General features: G+C 40.1%; 1 protein-coding gene across 6 annotated transcripts in view; it reads left to right on the top strand.

The window, feature by feature from the left end:
* The window catches only part of Chd6 (chromodomain helicase DNA binding protein 6), a 237,637-nt gene that overhangs the window by 7,487 nt on the left and 209,054 nt on the right, over nucleotides 1–21,096 (top strand). For 3 of the 6 annotated variants that reach the window (XM_058575575.1, XM_058575576.1, XM_058575571.1), the window contains exon 1: nucleotides 17,303–17,419. The gene's annotated coding sequence lies outside the window, so the exon portion shown is untranslated. Of the gene's footprint in view, nucleotides 1–8,189; nucleotides 8,245–13,948; nucleotides 14,034–17,302; nucleotides 17,420–21,096 lie in introns of those variants that run through there. The other 3 variants (XM_058575574.1, XM_058575572.1, XM_046433241.2) reach the window with 2 other exon arrangements.

Genomic DNA, 21,096 nt, shown 5'->3' with positions numbered 1-21,096 from the left:
TAGGCAGAAGGAGTCCTGAGCTTACTGGTTGGCTCTTCCCTTTTGGAGGAGCACTCTCCTTGTTAAAGTCTTCCATCAGTAAAGACTGACTGGGGGTTGCCATGGTATCAACAATGCCCTAGCAGCCCATCAACATTGTTCCTAGGGATGTGAGTGGGAGTGCCAGTCATTAAAAAAAGTACTTACTGGGCACTTTCTATGTATCAGGCATGACTTAAGTGGTACGTGTAAGACAGTATACAAAAATCCTTTGATCTCAGTCCTTGTGGAGCGCATAGTCTAGTAAAGGAGAATGATGAGTCATGTAATCATACAATAAATATAAATTAGAATTTTAGTACTCCGAAGGAAGATTATACAACATTGTAAGAACACATAAAGGAAGGCGTCCTTGAAAAAGCAAGCTTATGCTATAAAGCAGGGAAGTAGTAGAAGTTAACTATTTGAAGGAAGAGTATTATAATTCAGATAGAGAAATCATCAAGTGTACAGGTCCCTTGTTTTAAATAGTTTATCCTGGAGGATGGAAGCTTAATCCAATGTGTAAAATCACATTTTACAGTCTATCTGGATGTTTCCTTTCTAAATTAAAAACTTCCCTAACTACCAAGTCCACATTTCACATCAAAGGTGATGCTTTTGTCTTTAAACATAAGATACGTTTCATTCACACATTAAAAACACATATGTAAGTACCCATCTATCCAATCTGATCTCCAACCAAGTATCTACTCATTTATCTATTCATTAATTACCATTCACATATCAATTTAATTATCCATCATACAAGTCATCAATCCATGTGTCCGTCTATCCTTCCACCAAACATTCATTTATCCATGTATGTATACATCACCCACAGTTTATCTCTCTATGTGTTTATATATTTATCCTTCCACCCACCTATTCATCCATTCATTTACCCATGTAATTAACCATTCATGTGTCCATGTATTTATTTATCCCTCCCTCCAACCAACAAATCATGTTTTCAAGTAACCATTCATTCATTCTTCCATCCATCTCTCTGCCCAAATATCCACACATCTATCCATGTATTTATCTATTTGTCATCCATTCCTTTAAGCATCCAAGTATTCATTTATCATCTATCCATTTATCTACATCCATTGATGACTCCATTCTTTTCTATTGTTTCTGTGACAAATTATCACAAAAGTTGTGACTTACAGCAACACAGATTTATTACCTTACAATTCAGAAGTCTAAAATGGGTCAAGGGGCTAAAATATAAGTGTCGGCAAAGGTTCAGCTCTTCTGGAGGACTTAAAGGAGGATCTGTTTCCTAGACTTTTCCAACTTGCGCCCACCTATATTTCTGGTCTCTTAACCAACATTCTCCAACTTCAAAGCCATAAAATATCTTCAAGTCTCCATTTGATTCTGTATTTTCTGCCTCTCTCTTGCATTTATAAGGATCCTTATGATTATTTTGGGCCCACCTAGACAATCCAGGATAATCTCCTCATTTCAAGGTGAGCTGATTAACAACATTAATTCCCTTCTGTCATGCAATCTAATGTAGTCACATGTTACAAGAATTAAAATGTGAACATCTCTAGGCCATTATCCTGCCTCCAACACCACCCTTCCCTTTATGCACTCATCCATCTCTCTATTCATCCATTAATCCATCTTTGTCTTCATCTACCAATCCATCAGTTTGGTCGTCCATTTGCTTATGTATATATGCATGAATGTATGTAGTTGTCTATCTATCTACCCATCTAATTGTCCATTTATTAACTATTCATACAACTAATCATTTACTTGCCTACTTTTAATTCATAAGTTATATTAGCTATCCATCCTTCTTTTCATTTTCATTTAAAAAATACACTTATTTACCAATCATTCTTGCATCAATGTATCCATCTATTCAACTTCTTATCTAATCTTTTATGAGACACCCTTATCTGCCTTTCTTCTAACCCTTTGATTAACCAGACTGTATTCTTCTAATATCCCAAGCATGTGAGTTCCCCACAATTTGGACCTACTTACCCTAACTAGTAATTGTACCTGAATCTTTGCTGTATGTTCTCAATAACCCCTTTTTCTGATCCTAGCACCAAATGACTTGGCGCTCTGGGCTCCTAACCCTGACTCAGTTTTGCTTGTAGTACTTAGTATTGGCTATATGCCCATAGTCTTCCTGCAACCTTACTTAGTGTATGGAGCCTTGACAGTGTTGACTTTGTGTTGATCCTGGTCCGCCCTTCTCCTGATCATGCCCTGCAGGAGTGAGGACAATAAGAGCCCCTGCAATATGCGAGTTTGTGTTGTAGGGAGGTACTGAATTAGAGCTGCGTGTTTCAATGTTTTTTCTACTACCCTCCCCACTCTCCAGTTCCATGAAGAGGTTTGGAAAAAAAATCCATACTCCTCACAATTTATGTTTTTTTTTTTTTAATTTCAAAGAAGAAGGACAAATAGTAATGTAAAATATCTGTGGTGTGATGTCACAAAAAAACATTTTGCAACTACTTGGACAATGAAAAAAGCCATTTAAAGATCTCAAAAATTGTCACTATAGGGAAAAACTAAATAAAGATGGCTCATTTTATTTTTAATAACAAGCTTTGTCGTCTCCCCTCCCAAGATCCTCCCCCTACAGGGGCTATTAATAAAGCATATACTGGGGCTGGGGATGTGGCTCAAGTGGTAGCACGCTTGCCTGGCATGCGTGCGACCCGGGTTCGATCCTCAGCACCACATACAAACAAAGATGTTGTGTCCACCGAAAACTGAAAAATAAATATTAAAAAATTCTCTAAAAAAATAAAAAATAAAAAAATAAAGCATATACTACTGAATCAAAAGCAAAAACAGTAGCAGTAACTATAAAATCACCACTCACAAACAACCATAATTTATAGTTGTCAGGATGGCTAATGGTCTTACCACAGGCTGAGATGTAGATAAGTTGGACTGAGGGCTGTGTGAAATTCCCAGCACTCAGCTAAAGTGCCACCCCCTGCTCTATCATTCAGAAGAAAATATCAGAATGCAAATGAAAAGGGGTGACATTATGATAAGAATAACTGTTCCCATTTATTTATTTTTGAGAAAAATAAATCACTCAGACTGTGATACTTTATATATGATTAGTAACAAATTACTGGCCACATACCTTATGAGTGTAGCTAAATAACTACTAGATTCCTGTATAGTTTCAAGGCCAAGAATTCATCACAGGCACAAGTTTACACAGGAGTGAAATTATTTGGACAAATTTGGGTAACCCAGCAAGTCTTCCGCAAATACCATGTATTGTCCAAAAAAGTAGAGAAGTGTTGAGACTTTCTCATGGAGCTCAAAACTGACCATGAGGGCATAGTCTATACTTCTTTAAAAGTTTTTAAGAATGGATGAATGGAAAGTATGGCTGAATGGGAAATATCAGAATCTTGACAAAAGAGTATTTCAGAAATGAATGAAGAGTGACAATTCCCTGGGACTGAGCAGCAATCTAGTCTGGGAAGATATCGTTACTCAGTTAAGATTCCCAGGTCCCAAGTTAAAGATTATGAAGGCACTGATATTTCAACAATGTAAGATCTCACAAGTTTATAAATATGGGCTCCAGTTAGCACTAAAACATGTGCAAATTATACATTAAGAGTTTACACTTTGAAGTTTCACATATAAATGCTATCAACAATAATTTTTAGGATTGGGCCAAGGTTCTTTCACAATGCTACAACTCTTTTGATCCTTACAACAACATTGAGAAATTGTCTAGGCAAGGTTTATACCCATTTTACAGATGGAATGGTTATAGCTCATCCAAAGATGGTAAACAGGATTCACACTAGTAGATGGTTAATGTTTGCCTAGTGCACTGAACACAAATGAGGATTCTGGCACTAAATCCAGGATTATCAAGAAAGAATGTGGTGAATTAGCTATGGATGAACTTCTCCATGGATGTGGGAGGGATAACGATAAATGATTGTGCCACACATACTAGGTCACTCTTTTCTACATTTTCCTTCACTCAACCAACATTCACTAAGTAAGGTACTTTGTGGGCACTGAAAAGGCCAAAGAAGAAAAAAAAAAAGCAGTTGTTCCTCTTTAGGAGCTTACAATTCAGTTATTTCCATCATCCCATCCTATCCCTGATAAAAGATCTTGCTCTCTTCATAAAAATTCATTTCTTCTTTTTCCTGGATATACAGGTAGATTATATCATTCAACTTCCTTTGTGGTTGAATGTGACTATGTTATTGAGTTCTAGCCAATCGCATGTGAGTAGAGGTGAATGTGTGTCATTTCTAGGCCAATGTTTTTTAGGAAGAGAATGTGCCCTCATTACAATTTCTCTTCCTGCTTGTTGGATGTAGATGATGATAAAATCCCTATGGAATGTTGTATTTGTTGGTTAAAAGGAAGTTGGACCCCTGAATCACCAGGTAGAAGATTATGATTTGTTAGTCAAAAACACTTTTCTTTTTTTTTTTAAGATATCTTTATTTTGTTTATTCATTTTTATGTGGGGCTAAGGATTGAACCCAGTGTCTCACATGTGCGAGGCAAGTGCTCTGCCACTGAGCCACAACCCCAGCCCAGAAACACTTTTCTTAAAATGCCATGTGAGTAAGAAATAAACTTTTTTGTTGTTGGATCTATTATTCATTTGTGAATATATTCATTATAGCAGCTAGTGAATGTTGTACTACCTAATCTTGTTCTAAATTGACCTGGCTTCTTTTACACTCCTTTCAACATCTTTTACCCACCATAGTGGAAATTTAATGTACATTTTCAAGGTAGGTTGGTTGATATCCTATAACCTAGTCTAGGAATCTGTCTTTAATAGGGAGACCAAAGACATCAAGACCCCTGCTTTATTACATGTCTATGAGGGAGTGACAGTCATGATTCTTTGGGGGCTAAAATTATATCATTTATTGTTGCTATGAAAGTCCAAAATTGGCACTGTAATAACTATGGAGTTGTCATGGGCTCTGTAATCACACTACCCAGGTTTAGCTTCAGCTGAGTCCCTTAATTCAGTAAATTTCAAACTACAAAAAAATTCTAAGCTCAGATTGCTGGCCCAACTTCCAGACGTTCCAATCCAGAAGCTCAAGATTTCTACCAACTTCCCAGATGCTGTGGACCGTTCAGGAACCAACCACACTGGGAGAAACATCATCTTCTACTAAGATAGTGAAGTTATGCTGTGGATATTTATCTTTTTATATTAGTACAAGGCATCTGTATTAATCAGTGTTATCCAGAGAAACAGAACTAATAGGATACACATGAGTGTGTGTACACGTGTGTGTGCATGCACAGCACATATACTCACACACACCCACACACATACACACACACATATTTATTATGGGAATTAGATCACTTGATAATGGTGACCAAGAAGTTCCACTATCTGCTATCTGCAAGCTTGAGAAATAGGAAAGCCAGCAGTATGATTCAGTCTTAGTCCAAAGGCCCAAGAAGCAAGAGAACTAACATCTCCTAGTTCAAGTCCAAAGGCCTGAGAACAGAGGGTGTGAGAGACCCAGAGTCTGAAGGCCTGAGACCAGGAGCAATAATTTCTGAGAACAGGAGAATATGGATATTCCAGATCAAGAAGACAGAGATAAAAATTATAATTCCTGCATCTTTTTGTTTTGGGGGGTCTTCAACGATTGGATGATGCCCACCAAAATGGCAAAAGCAATATTCTTTACTCAGTCTACCTATTAAAATCCCAATTTCTTCTGAAACACCCTCACAGACACACCTAGAAATAAATGTTTTACATGTATTGTCCGGGCATCCCTGAGCCCAGTCAAGTAGACACATAAGATTAATCATCACAACATTTAGGTTTTGCAAACACTTTTGTTTTTATGCATTTTTTTGTTTTCTTTTTGCTTTGCTTTCTGTAAAATCTCAGTCTTGTTTTTCTTTATGATAATTGGAGCAGGAGCCTAGGGAACCTAGAATGTTAGACCAATGTTATGGGTGTGGCAGCTACTGGGTCTGTGCCTGATGGACAGAGATGGTGGCACCTCTAGATTCTGCTGCCTTCCTTCCAGTGATGTGCCTCAATTTTATCATCTATAAAGTGAGGGTAATAACAGTTTCCTTTGTAAAAATTGCATATGTTAATACATGTAAAATACTCAGAATGGTGCCTAGTATGTATTAAGTGCTCAATAAACATTATCCATTATGAATTGTCAATCAAAGCAACAGTCCCTGTTTTATTATCATGGGAGCATCCTTCCCTCCAACTTCATTCTCTGCTAGGATATATTTCAGATGGAAGCAAAAGAAGAGGTAAGAGTTAGACTTCCTAGAATTTGGGGCTTTATGTACAGTAATGAAAACATAAGAATCATTCACAAAAAATGGAATTGAATGAAGAAATGCAGCTTTCTGCCACTGATCTTGTTCAAATTGCTGATGATCAATCTAGATTTTCTGTTGCTAACATGTTATGAAACATGTAGTCAACAAATGTTTGCTGAATGGGACTGAAACAAGCTACAGAACAACTAGCTAGATATATATACCATATTTTGAAAAAATACTCAAAATGTAAGTCAAGCTTATATAATAACCATGTATAATTTACAGTAAGCTAATGGTGAATGTCACTCATACCATCCAACACTGAAAGTATTAGTTATCTATCACTGCGTAAAAAATGGTCCCCAAAGCTTACAACAACAATAAACATTTATCTCACATAGTTTCGGTAGGCCAGAAATTTGAGAGTGGCTTAATTGGGTTGGCTAAGGAGTTTTTCATGATGTTACAATCAAGATGTTGGCTGGGGATGCAGTATTTTCTGAAGGCTTGGCTAGGCATGAAGGAGCTACTCCAAAATGGCTCTCACACACATTTATTGTCAAGAAGCCTCAGATTCTTGCCACATGGACCTCTCCATGAGGTTGACTGATGTCCTCGTGACATGGCTACTGATTTTTCTCATTACCAATGATATAAAGGAGCAAGGCAGAAGTAATGTCATTTATGACCTAGTCTTGGAAGTCACACTTTGCCATTTCAGTAATATCCTACTGATACTCAAATCTGCTCCATTCAGTAGAGGATAAGACAAGATAAGGATTTGAATCCTACCATATGAAGATCTTTGAGGGCCATCTTGGAGAATGGCTGCCTTGCTTTACCTCAGCAAAAACATGAAAACTAACTGATTAATTAATTTTAAAAACTGCAATGTTTTATTCCTAGAATGCAAAACAGTGTTGTTGTTTTTTTATTGTCAATTTACAGATGGCACTCTCTCTGGATTGGTGGGTAATGCTGATGGTAGAACTGCATGCTTAAGGAAAAGAATTCCACAGCAACTTGAGGCTTAGTAAAAATCCCCAGCTTAAGCAAGTTTTTATGGCTAAAACTGTCTAACCATAGTTGGGAAAGCACACTGCTGAGCAAGGATGAAGGATTTATGGAGCTATTTCAGGGTAGAGTGACCAGTGTTTTGTTTTTTTTTAAATCCTGCCCAAGAACATTCAAAATGTGACTTTCCATAAATCATAGTTCCTGAAAGGGATCATAGTCATTTATATGTATAAACTCAGGTTCTAAAAAATTAAAATAGTAGTAGTGCTATACAAGGTCGAGAGTGAGAGCTCTGTAGCATTTTAAGAGTTAAATCAGTCATATGAACATATAAAAGATAGAGTCCATATATCATCAGAAGTCACTCTGCAAAACAAGATCTCCCAGGCCAAAAACCAGGCAGCGATGGACTTCAGTTAAATCAATGGAATTAACATGTTTCAAAAAGAACAAATCAGTATAGGGGAAACATGGGGAAATGGGGGCCAGAGGAAAGATGTAATAGTAATGTAGTAATAAATAATTTGTCAAGAAGCTACCATGTGCAGAGTACCGTGCATGAATCATTTAATTCACACCATAGCTCTATTATTGGAATCATGAAGCTGAAAGGGACTATCTTAAGGTCATTCGTGGTAGAGTTAGAATTTCAACAAAATCAGTAGGGCTCCAAAGCCTGTGGACTTAACTATTCTTCTCCAGTCTTGTCCAGGGAAATGGCACTTTTGGCAGGAGGACCCCTGTTGCAGATTTGCCCCTGTAGTGAAGATATAGGCATTGGACTGCTACAGCTCCCCAGCGCATATTGACCATTAACATCCTTCTCTTGGTTCCAGGTTCCAGAAGCCACCTTCCAATCCCATGATCCTCTTCCTTCAGAGAGAAAACAAGGTCAGTATTTGACAAGACAGGCGGGGCTGTTTGGCAGATACAATTCTCAAGGGAACTGAAAAAAAAATACACACACACATACACATACATACTTTTAAAAAAAAATGTCAAATCATGAAATATTTCAAACATCCAGAAAAAATAAGAAATTACACCCAAACTAACCTTCATTGACATCTGGTTGTGTCTGCTTCAGAACTTTCTAAAACCTCTAGAGAGGGTTAACGAACAGAGACTTTATGTAAGGACAAACAGGACTAAACCAGTGCACCCATAAAATGCCTCAGAGTTGTTTACAAGGGTAGCATTTTTGGAAATAAGTATGTTCTAGTTTTGTTCAGATTTTTTTTTTTGCTGATGTGACTGAAAGACCTGCCCAGAACAATTGTAGAAGAGGAAAATTTTATATGGAGGCTCACAGTTTCAGAGATCTCAGTCCATAGAAGGCCAGCTCCATTCCTCAGGGCTGGATGTGAGGCAGAACACCATGGCAGAAGAGTGTGGAGGAGGAAAGTGGGTCACATGATGATCAGAAAGCAGAGACAGATTCCATTTGCCAGATACAAAATATATACCCCAAAGGCACACCCCCAATGCCTACCTCCTCAAGCCACATTCTACCTGTCTCCGGATACCACTCAGTTAATCCCACCAGGGAATTAATTCACTGATTGGGTAAAGGCTTTCATAACCCAATTATTTCTCCTCTAAACTTTCTTGCATTATCTCACACATGAGTTTTTTGGGTACACTTCACATCCAAACCATAATATCTTATAATATCTTATAAGATATTACTTTGAAGGACAGACCTCAATGGGGTGACTAAGTTCTGACATACTTCAGATCTCAGCTTAAGGGCAGTTTTACTGACTTTACTGACCAAAGCAGATCTTTCTAGCATAATATCATAGCACCATGCACCACTCCTTTAAGGTATCTACCACTGTTGTGATATTACACTTGTTTGCATAAAGTTTTGGACAAATGCCTGTCTTCTCTATCAACTGCAAGCTCCACAAGAGCTGAATAAACTTGTGCCAAATTTTATTCAGCAGTGTATCCCCAGTACCTAGTACAGTGTTTGTCAGTGAGTGCTTTCAATGAGTACGTTCAATTTTTTTCCCACTTTTTTTCATGGTGCATTATAGTTGGAGTACATTCAATTTTAAACATCAGTCTCCTTAGGTAGCTATACCTAAAAGAAATGAAAACATATATCCACACAAAACTTGTATGTGACGGTTCATAGCAGTATTATTTATAATAACCCCAAAGTAGAAACATCCAAATGTCCCTCATTTGAGTGAGTGGATAAACAAAAGGAGGCATATCCCTATAGAGGAATATTCTTCAGCAATAAAAAAGAATGAATTAAACAAGATTCTAAAACACAAATGAACCACAAAAATATTGTTGTGTGAAATAAGCCAGACACAAATGACTACATATTGCACACTTCCATCTATATGGAATTTTTAGAAAAGGTAAAACTATAGAGAAGAAAGGAGATTGATGATTGCCTGGACCTGGGGGTTGGAGTGAGGATTAATGGCAAATGAGAACTAGGTAATTTTGGAAGGTTTTAGAAATGTTCTAAAAATTAGATTGTGGTATGGTTGCCCGACTACATTAATTCACTAAATATGATCAAACTGTATATTTTCAGGAGGTAAGTTATAACATACATGAATTTTATACCATAATACAGTGTAAAAATCTTTAAAAAAATTAACCTCATTACTTAGTCATTTTTTCCCAACTTATGCTCTGTGGAACATTATCTCTGTGGGACAATGTGCTAGAGAATGTTAGTCGAGTTTATCAATTCTTTAGTGATAGACCCAATTTTTAACTTGGCAGATAGAAAAGTAAAACAAAATGACATATTTTCCAGCCTCCTTTGTATCTTGGGATGGCCATGTGACTAAGTTCTAGCCAATGAGATATAAGAAAAAGTGATGGGACTGGGGTTGTAGCTCAGTGGTGGAATGCTTACCTCACACTGGGTTCGATATTCAGCACCACATAAAAATAAATAAAATAAAGGTATTGTGTCCATCTACAACTAAAAAACATATTTTTAAAAAAGTGATGTGCAGTATTTCCAGGAAGTCTATCTAAGGGACTCAGGCCCATTGTTTCCACTTTGCCTTCCCTTTTTCCTTCCAAGAAGATCTGGACAGGAGATCCAATAGCCATCTTGGACCACGAGTGACCTTGAGAGTGAAAGCTAATGATGGTGAAGCAAAACTATTGAGGACTAAATTAGTAAATTACCAAAGAGCTTTCTAAAGAGCACTCTTGGACTGCCTGCTTTTTATTTTTTTATGCAAACAAAAATAAAATTTCAATATCATTATTCTTTTGTTTTTTTTCTATTATAGGGAACCAAATTTAATCTTAAACAATATCAATTTTTTTAAACTCTCTCTTTTTTCTTTTAAAGAGAGAGAGAGAGAGAGAGAGAATTTTAATATTTATTTTTTAGTATTTGGCGAACACAACATCTTCATTTGTATGTGGTGCTGAGGATCGAACCCGGACAGCATGCATGCATGCCAGGCGAGCGCGCTACCACTTGAGCCACATTCCCAGACCTAAACTCTCTTTTTAATCTATTTTTTTAGTTTTAATTTGTTATATATGCAGCAGAATGCATTACAATTCATACTACATATATAGAGCACATTTTTCATATCTCTGGTTGTACACAAAGTAGAGTCACATCATTAATGTCTTCATACATGTACCTAGGGTAATGATGTCCATCTCATTCCACCATCTTTCCTACCCCTGTGCCCCCTCCCTCACCCTCTCTCCCATTTGCCCTATCTAAAGTTCAAAATCCTTCCATGCCCCCCCACCAACTCCATTATGAATCAGCATCCTTATATCAGAGAAAACATTTGGCATTTGGTCTTTTGGAATTGGCTAACTTCACTTACCATCTTATCTCCAACTCTATCCATTTACCTGCAAATGCCATGATTTTATTCTCTGTTAATGCTGAGTAATATTCCATTGTGTATATATACCACATTTTCTTTATCCATTCATCTACTGAAGGGCATCTATGTTGATTCCACAGTTTAGCTATTGTGAATTGTGCTGCTATAAACATTGATATGGCTATGTCCCTGGAGTATGCTGTTTTTACTTCCTTTGGGTATAGACCGAGGAAAGGGATAGCTGGGTCAAATGGTGGTTCCATTCCCAGTTTTCCAAGGATTCTCCATACTGCTTTCTATATTGGCTGCACCAATTTACAGTCCCACCAGCAACGTATGAGTGTGCCTTTCTCCCCACATCCTTGCCAACATTTATTGTTGTTAATAACTGCTATTCTGACTGGAGTGAGATGAAATCTTAGAGTAAGTTTGATTTGCATTTCTCTAATTGCTAGAGATGTTGAACACTTTTCCATGTATTTGTTGATTGTATATTCTCTTCTGAGAAGTGTCTGTTCAGTTCCTTGGCCCATTTATTTATTGGGTTATTTGGGTTTTCGGTGTTAAGATTTTTGAGTTCTTTATATATCCTAGAGAGTAGTGCTCTATCTGATGTGCATGTGGTAAAAATTTGCTCCCATTCTGTAGGCTCTCGATTCATCTCACTGATTATTTCTTTCACTGAGAAGAAGCTTTTCAGTTTGAATCTATCCCAATTATTGATTCATGATTTTAATTATTGCACTATAGGAGTCTTACTAAGGAAATCGGACCTAATCTGATATGATGAAGATTTGTGCCTACTTTTTCTTCTAATAGGTGCAGTGTTTCTGGTTTAATTCCTAGGTCCTTGATCCACTTTGAGTTGGGTTTTGTGCATGGTGAGATATAGGGGTTTAATTTCATTTTGTTGCATATGGATTTCCAGTTTTCCCAGCACTATTTGTTGAAGAGGCTATCTTTTCTCCAATGTATGTTTTTGGTACCTTTGTGAAATATAAGATATCTGAAATTATGTGTGTTAGTCTCTGGGTCCTCTATTGTATACCATTGGTCTACCAGTCTGTTTTGGTGCCAATACCATGCTGTTTCTATTACTATTTTTCTATAGTGTAGTTTAAGGTGTGGTATAGTGATGCCACCACCTACTTCACTCTTCTTGCTAAGGATTGCTTTAGCTATTCTGGGTCTCTTATTTTTCCAGATGAATTTCATGACTGCTTTTTTCTATTTCTATGAGAAATTTTATTGGGATTTTGATTGGAATTGCATTAAATCTCTGTAGTGCTTTTGGTAGTATATGGTCGTTTTGACAATATTAATTCCGCCTATCCAATAACAAGGTAGATCTTTCCATCTTCTAAGGTCTTCTTTAATTTCTCTCTTTAGCTTTCTGTAGTTTTCATTATAGAGGTCTTTCATCTCTTTTGTTAAGTTGATTCCCAAGTATTTTTTTTGAGACTGACAATATCAATTTTAATAGTTAAATGAAAAGAGGATTCTATAGTCAAATCATTTTGAGTACTATTACATTTAAGTTTAACAGATTTCATTAATGCAGGACAATAGTTTTCAACATGGTAATAAATTATGTCCAAAAAACCTCCAAAAAGGGCTATAGAATGCATAACTCCTCCAAGCAAGCTTGATCCCAAAATATCTTTTTAGTGGGAATATTTCATGGATGAATGACTGGGGAAAAATGGAAATATTGCTTTAAAAAAATCTATATTTTTGGCTCTTCCTTTTTCTATTTTTTTTTAAAGATTTGGGGTTGTCCAGACTGGCCCTGAACACCTGGGACTCAAGAGATTTTCCTGTCTCAGCTTCCCTAGTAACTAGAACTACTGCCACTTGCCACCATGATCAGCCAGTTCTTCCTTTCTAATCCATCCTTTTCCTGAGAAGTTAGAAAGATTGTTCTTAAACATAAATTTGATGATCACATCCTTGTTTACAATTCTTGAATGATTTCTATAGGATAAATTTTAAACTTCTTCATGTAACATAGAAGACCTTTTATGATCTGGCCTTTGCCAACTCTCTAACTCCACTTAAGCCATTGCCTTCTCATATCATGAGCTTTTGGCAATGCTGAGAACCAATCATATTCTTTCTAGTCTCTCTACCTCTGTACACGCTACATCCACTTTATGGAACACATTCTACCTGCCACCTTGCCTGGCATTCCACCTCTGATCCTTTAAGACCAGGTTCAGTTGTCAGCTAATTCACACATTCACACTTTGAGTAATGCCTACTAAGTGCCGGGCATTACATTAGAGCTTGAATAATAAACATAACCCCTGCCTTGGAGGCACAGGGAATCAAATGACATGTACTGTATTAGTCAGGATATGCTAATGACTGCAACAAACCACCTTCACATTTCAGTGACTTGACACTATGACAGTTTATTTACTGGTTGCAGCATGGTTGAATGTAGGCAAGCACAGGGGTTCTGCTCTTTGCAGTCAGACATGGACCCAGGCTCATGCTATTGCATTTCCTGGACTTCCACTGGGTAATTTTGCATCTGGTCAGCAGATTAGGAAAGCAGGAAAGCTTGGAGGATCACATGGGGGTTTTAGGGGATGCCCAGAAATAGGATCTGTCTATCCCTTCTGCCCAGATTCCATTATCCAGGGCTCAGTCACATGGGTCTCCCTGATTACTGAGACGTGTAATTTTGCTATGGATCTTAGGAGGAAAATGAAAAGGGCTGGTGAAAATAATCTTTTTTCCTGTCACAGGTACATAAATAAGAACAATGAAGATGCTTGTAGTCTAAAGGAAGAAACAGACAAGTGAAGCAAGGAAGAAAGAGAACATGGTCAGGTACGGTTCATCTTGTGTTTGTGGAGTTACTACCAGCAAGTTTTAGAACTTGTGGAAGCCCTTATGTGGTTCCCCTTCAGAGTTCCTGAGGGTTTTTCTTCTGGAACTCTTTGGAAATGGAAACATGCTATTTGGTACATCTCTGGCATCCCCCGACCTTCAGAGCTTCATAGTGTCAACCATCTCTTGTTCCAGCAGCTGCTATGGCATCCAGCTGTGCTCCATCTGACTTCACACAGCTGCACCCTGATAGGACTTTGCCTCATGGCCCTGTCGTGTGCCTCTTGCTAGGGTCTCCTGTTGACACTGAGTTTGGGAAACCATAGAAGCCCACTTGGCATCTAGGCATGAACAATTGGTATGAATCTTTATCCAATGAGAGATGAGCTGGTGGATAGATTTCCTTCTACCTCCCAAAGGCAATTCTGAGACTCATTTTATATGGCTTCTCAGAGGATAATCACTAGAGCAGAAGCAATCAGCCACACTTAGTGAAGGCCAGATTAGTAACCATTCACTATTGGCTTTTCTGCCCTACCTTACCCTTAAAAAAAAAAAAAAAAAAAAATATATATATATATATATATATATATACACACACACACACACACACATACACACACATACACATGTATACACATATATACATATATATGTATATATTCAGTTGTAGATGGACAGAATACTTTTATTTTGTTTATTTATTTTTATGTGGTGCTGAGGATGGAACTCAATGCCCCACATGTGCAAGACAAGCGCTCTTCAGCTGAGCCCCAGCCCCAGCCCCCTTCTTTGTACTGCTTCACTTCTGCAGTACAAAATTGGCTCTTCTTCTGGACAACCAGCAAAAAGCAAATTAGTTGTCTCTATTTCCCCTCCAGGGCCTCTCTTAGTTCCCTAGCTACGGCTGAAGTGCTTGAAAAGTCAGATTCTACTAACCTCCGAGTTCTGCAGACTTGCACTTTTAAAGTCAATCCTGCATCCTCTTCCAAATGTGGTGTCAGACCTTCCTTGGTTTGTGCCTGTCCTACTAAGTTCTGAATCCATTTGTACTCCTATTGATTCCTTGTTTGGTGACCTAACATCGTGTGTCTGTATGTTTAACTTCTCCTGTGCTGCTGACTTTTCTCGATGTTTAAGAACAGCAATTACTGACAAGTTGATCTCCCTCCTGCTCCAGTGCCTCCCCAGACTTGTCTTGCCTCTGTGCCTTGGTACACCCATGATGCTCCCTGTCTGGAGTTCCATCTTTTCCACCTCACTGATTAATGCTGCTTCCAGAACTTTCCAGAAAGTACACAGACCTGAGCCCCTAGAGCACTGTTGAGAGTTCTAGACCCCTTGATCCTGGAGTTTGGGTTGAGGAGCCTGGAACTACCAGTAACCTTGTCCTCCTGCAGGTTCTACTTTAGCAGTAGCAGCAACTGGTTTAGGAAGTCAAATAAGTAGTCCCTGTGACGCTGCAGCAGGGAAGAGAAAGCAGCTCTGAGTGGACTCACTCACCAGCTCGGCAGGATTGGAGATCCTCAAGATCTATGTGTACACCTTGCTCTCAATTAGACTATAAGTTCTTTGAGAATAGAGGTATTGCCTGCCTTGTTTAATACTGTATCCTTGTGTCTAAAACAATATCTAGAATGTAGCTGATGCTTAATAAATATTTGTTAAGGAAGGGAGAAAGGGGAGGAAGGAATGGCCATGATACATCGTGAATCAAATGAAAAAAAGATGTCCGGTGAGATAGATGGGTGGCATGGAGCTGCTACCTGTGTATTTTCAAACTGGATAAATATCTAGTGACTGTCAAGAAAAGAAGAAGTGTTACTCAGAAGAAAGTTAGGACCACAGGCTGAAAGTCATAGGAAAACTGGGACTTCAAAGAAGCTAAAAATATTTGCTCTGGGGGGTGCAGCAAGGCTCTAGATCATTACAGTTATCCTTGACACACTCAAACCATGTTCATCTTAAATGTATCCGACAAACTGCTCTTGGAATCATCACACTCAGATCGTTACTGCTTTAATTAAGGCAAAATGAGCCTCTAAAGTCAGAATCCAACCAGTTTTTCAGTGGGTTCTGAAGAAACACTCAAGATGAGGCAGGCAGGGGGGTGAAGAGGACAGGAAAGCATCTGCTAGGTCCAGGATGGGAGAAGGAAGTAATGAGATGCCACACCGTGTATTCAGTCAGGCAGGGCAGGCTCCCCATCTCTCCTTGACTAATTGCTCCACTCCATCTCTGGTCTAATTTCCTTCCTTCCTCCATGTATTCTCTTTATGACATTTATCTCTACCTAACCTTTGTATTTATTTATTGTCTTTCTTTCCCCTATTCCGTGAGAGCAAGGGTTTTGTCCTATTGACCGCTGTATCTTCTTAGATCAGTGTAATGGGCACTTAAAAATCAGCTGCTAACAAACGAATTAAGAAATATAACAATTACTTGAATCTCAGCCATATGCTGGGCCTGTCTTTGAGGATGCTGTAAGGATGATAGCAGAGATAGGCCCAAAAATAAATACACCATGGCTCAACACCAGATTTTACAGAGGTACAGCCAAGGCGCTGTAGGTTCCCCGGAGCTGGGAAACTCCCGGAGTGTGCAGGACCCCGGGAAGAAGCAGTCCCTGTGACAGGGAGCCAGGCGGAAAGACAGGAGATGCGGGCTGGAGACGATCGACCGGGCTCCACACTTCGCTTGGCCTCTCAGCATCTTTTTTCCTGACCGGCGGGATCCTAGCCTCTCCCAGCTTCTCTCTGGGCTACCTGGGCCTCCGCGGAACACCTCTGTCGCGGGTTCCCAGCCACATCCTCTTCCATCCCCGAATAAGCCAGACCCGGGTCTTCCAGATTGCTCGCCCGCTACCTGAGAGACCTCCACCTGCGGGCTCAACTCCGGCCCCCGCTGGCGCCCGCGTCCGCTACAGCGCGTGCCTCAGGTCCCCGCCCCCTGCCTGCGGTCTGCGGCGTGCAAGACCCCGCCCCGCCCCCTCCGCCCGCGGGACCCCGGCCCCGCCCCGCCCCTGTGGCCCCTCCGCTCCGTCCCGGGGGGCGGGGCCGCGCGCAGCGGCGTCTCCGAGGCTGGGGGCTCGAGGCGGGGGGCGGAGCGGCCCCAGCGTGGGCCAATCAGCGCCGCGATCACATCCATGCAAATACGAGCACAATGGAGCGAGCCCATCACTCGCCTCTGCAAGCAAGCTTGAAATGGGCTTCTGTCTGAGCGGCAGCCCAGCTGACCAATAAATTTGTGTTTTCGGCTGGCGAAGCCCAATGGCGCAGCAGAGAAGGCGGGCCCACGCTGGGTTAGGGTGTCCTTGCAGGGTGTCTGAGCTAAACTTCACCAAATAATAGCTGTTTGTATTTTGGCTGCTGCAGGAGCCATTTTAGGTAAGTTCTTCTCTTAACTTTTTATTTTCTTCTCCGGCCTCGGCGGACTGGCCTTGTCCGCGGGTCCCCGGCCCCGCCCCGCTGCCTGGGCTGGGGTGCCCCTATGAATGGAGCCGGGATGAGGGGCTGCGGCGGCGCCGAGGCCCGGTCAGGCGGGGGTCCGAGCGGGGCCGGCGGGCGGGCGGCCTTGCGGAGGGCAGGCTGCGGCCCGAGGCCTGAGGCGAAGGGCCGGCCTCCGCCGCGCCCGGCTCCCGCTAGCGCTCGTGCCGCGCTCGGGCCGGGCGGCCGTCCTTGGGAGTGCGCCGCTGTGGGCCATGCGCAGGGGCGGGGGTCCGGCAGACCCCGGCCGCGGGCCTCTGGGCGGGGCGATCGGAGGTCCCCCGGGGCGGACACCGTGGGACCCCCGGAGCCTGGGAGGGGCGGGGGTGACCGCTGTTCCCGCCGTCACCCCCGCAGAGAAGTTGCTCTATTTGCGTCCTGCGTCTGTTTGCAGGGGTGGAGGAGGGTGGGCTGGTGCCAGGCTGCTGCTCCGGGAGGGGGCGGGGGCCCCGGCGCGTCCTCGGATCGTGCACCCTTCCCGCCCCCTTCTTACGCACTAGCGCGCACTCGTCCTGAATATTGGAGACCCGGAGGGGTCCAGCAACCCCGCTGCCAAGTTTTGTGCACTGTTAGATTGCATGTTTGAGCTTGAAAATAAAAAGAAAAAAATGTTCCCTTCAGGGTATTTATTTTCTTGGCTCTTGAGAAGTAACGGAGTCCGTTGTTTCCAAATTTCTAGGGACATGCCTGTCAGATGTGCAGAGGGTTGGCAGCTTCTTGGTTTTTAAAAAGATGTTATTAGGAAATCCCCGCACTAGTGAGATAATTGAAATTTGAGTTTGTTTGCAGCTTCAGTTTTATTTGATCCAATTAAAAATGCATAAGCAGTCACTTTATATTTGTGTACATAGAGTATTCCTAGTTTTAGTTATGACTAATATGACTGTGGTTTCACTACTGTGGGATCTAATAAGGCAGTATAATTCAATTTTGAGCTTGTAGGCCGTGTTCTCCAAATTAGGGTTTATGGACCATTAGTAATCTGGCCAAGGTTTCTAGTGACTCCATGGCATCTCTGAGCATCTATCTCTGGGGCTGTGTGTGCTTTATTCTCCACCCCTTGAAAACTGTTCATTTCTGGTGTAACAGATCCATGAATAGAGAAAAATATATTTTAAATATTTGCAATTTTCAGGGTGTCCGGAATATCTTGCCATAGATTTGATTATTGTTTACCAAATGGTATATAAGAATACCATCCCTCTAGGCCCTGAAATTTCAACAGATTTCATGGGACCTGCATATAACATTTGGAAAAGTCTGAACAGAGACCACTCTGCTGTGTTCCCAAGGCTAATTGTGAGCATTTTGACTTCCTGGGAGTCTGTCCCATCATTGGGTATGGCCCTGTAGTTTTACTGGAAGCCAGATTGGAAGATCGGATTGGCAACCTCAGAGAGAGGGTTTTGTGAAACTTGTGGCTTTCTGGCGGGAGAAAGAAAGCTTGAGATTTGTGTATGATAAAATGATTAGACATGAATTGTCAAGTAACATGGTTTGTGCCAACCAAAGCAGGTGGTTTCATGTAAGCAATGCAACACTTTAACCTAAGGCCTGGGAAAATGTGTGGTGAGATTACTAATTTTGGAGTCCTGTCTGCCCAGGGCAGATTTCATAGATGGATTATGATTCATTTTATATTTAAACTTTTTTCTTGATTAATGGATCCTGAAAACTAACCTGTACACATCTCGCTCCCATCCCCTTTTTATTAGCCTTGGAATCTCCCACATAGTAAAATAACTGTGATGCTGTTCTTAGTGTAGTCTGTCCATGGGCAGAGTAGATCTCTTGTGAAATTAGTGTTGTGTCTAAGTGTGGTGTTACAGTTTCCCTGGAGTCATAGTTTTTATTCTGTAGTTACTTCTTTGTTTTTCACATTTAGCCCTTCCGTTATAGCACACAATATCTTTCAATATGATCACTTTTACCACAACTTTTAAATATTCCTATCTTTACGATTATTTTTGTAATTTATTATTAATATAGTTGGAGGTTCTCTGCTTGTCAGTGTATTACTTTAGGCAAAACCACACTAAAGTTGAAGGACCAGTTAGAAGTGAAGTGGGAAAATCAGAACTAATCCTGCTACAATTTCTGGAAGATCCTTTGGCAGTTAGTTTTGTATTTATTGATGTTCCTTTTATATGATTTCAAATACTAAAGAAACTCTGAAGCAAAATTTTCTCTTTAGGAACCACATTTTATTTGTAATATTGCCAATCTAGTATTGCAGAAAGCTTATCAGAAATAATAAGCCCTGGGGTTACTATGTCTTGGAGATCTCTTTAGTTTGTAGAAGTTTCAAAGAAATTTTTGGTTTTCTTGGAAGTTCAGACTAGTCTCAAGCAGGGTTTGTGGTTAGTCTTCCTGTGTTAAAACTGTGAGGTTCTGCAATCCAGGCTTCACTCTTTCTGTGAGTACATACGTTTTTCAACTTTCATGGGAAGACTTTGAGTCACCCGTAGAACATTTTTGAATAGGTTTTAGGATTCGAAGTCTCTATATGCAAAAATATCTTTGCTACGGGACAATGACAATATCCAAATAAACTGAGCAGACTGCTGTTACTCCCTCCTTTCCCCAAGTATCACAAATCTTAAAACAGATATTTGGTCTCTTATATCACTTATTAAAGTTTTAGTTTAATTCAAGTGAAAAACTGCAGAGAATTTTATGGGACTGCCTACATTCACCTGTCCCAGGTTATTATATTGAAAACTCTTTGAAATACATAATGGCTAGGGCTTAGGTATCTATTACCTAGAGAACATTTTTGTTTGCAATGGAATGTGACATACTTGTGAGAGGAGCAAAAAGAACTAGCATTGATTGAATACCTGGTGTGTATCCAGCACTCAGCCATATACTGGGGCTACAGAGATGAAAAAGTTTCCCTCTTTTGATAGCCACTTCATGAAGCTGGACTGCAGCTGGGAAAAATGAATTAACTTATTCAAGCCCATAAAAGCTAATAAATGATAAGAGCCAGAGTTTGAAATCATCATCTGGTTCCAAAGCACATTTTATTTTCACCAGCAACTCACTCTCCAAAGATTTCTTTAAAAGTTTGAGTGTGCTATCATGTTTTAGTAGTGTGGTGTTAGCTAAACCAACACACATTTCCTGTACACATCTTCATTTTTAGTTTTCCTTTTCAGGAATTTGTCACCAAAGAGGGGCATTGAAATACAGTGAGGGCACCCTTTCCCCTTTTTCTCAATATAGTGCACTTAGGAGTTTAGGCATAGCTGGGTGCATTATAAACCATGAAGTGCAGAGAGAGAGACAGAATGCAGTCACTTTTTCCTTGCCAAAATGTTCTTTTCTTTCGTTCCCGTTGTGGAGGCGTTGATACCCTCATGAGAAATTGTTACTTCCATAAAAGTCCTGAAGGTAGTAAAATGAAGTTATTTTAAAATATCCATCCCTGTTCCCATTTCTGAACGAAATCATTTGCATGAAATTAAGAGAAAAATGTTTATTTTTGCCTGAAGTACCTGTATTTGTTGAGTTTTATAGTCTATTATAGTGATTCTATACATCCTTTTACTTTTATTTTTTAGGTGGTTTGCCAT

This window comes from Marmota monax, unplaced genomic scaffold (assembly GCF_021218885.2).
Source record: "Marmota monax isolate L192 unplaced genomic scaffold, Marmota_monax_Labrador192_F-V1.1 WCK01_AAM20220418_F8-fsc00014, whole genome shotgun sequence".
NCBI classification, from domain to species: domain Eukaryota; kingdom Metazoa; phylum Chordata; class Mammalia; order Rodentia; family Sciuridae; genus Marmota; species Marmota monax.
The sequence above is the reverse complement of the archived record's forward strand: the minus strand, read 5'-3'. Positions and strand labels throughout refer to the sequence as shown.